Genomic DNA, 555 nt, shown 5'->3' on the forward strand with positions numbered 1-555 from the left:
GATTTGTCCTAGGACACTTTTGGAATTACTTGTGACGTCTCCTATCCTCTAGTTTTTAACTTCTACTCAATTCGTTATTGGAACATAGACTTGAAAGCTTGGCTTTGGAAACAATGGGGATTGAGTCTGTTCTTACTCCCTCCTATCTCAGTTTCTTTGCTAGACATTGATTATTTAACATGTAGGTGAATAATAATAGCAGATGAGAGAGAGTCGCTCTGTTGTTGCATTTTGGAATTTAAACAAAAGTCAGAAGCAACAGCCCTGGAAGGAGAAGACTGTATTGAGGTCTTGTTTAGCAATTCCTTCATAAGAGGCGAAGCTAGGGAGTTTATAAAGAATGCTGTTTGGAATGCTTCTGAAAGCATATATTTAGTCGAAAAGGACCAAAAGGACCAAAACTCTACCTCAATTTACACCTGTTCAGGATGTATGTTTGTTTACACATCAAGTAAACAAACATGAAACGAGTGTAGAAGACCATCCACAGGAGAATAAAAAAGATTAATCTGATATCTTTTAAATGGTAAAAATAAAACAAAAAGAAGAGGAAAG

Source organism: Schizosaccharomyces cryophilus (genome assembly GCF_000004155.1).
Source record: "Schizosaccharomyces cryophilus OY26 unplaced genomic scaffold supercont4.3, whole genome shotgun sequence".
NCBI classification, from domain to species: Eukaryota; Fungi; Ascomycota; class Schizosaccharomycetes; order Schizosaccharomycetales; family Schizosaccharomycetaceae; genus Schizosaccharomyces; species Schizosaccharomyces cryophilus.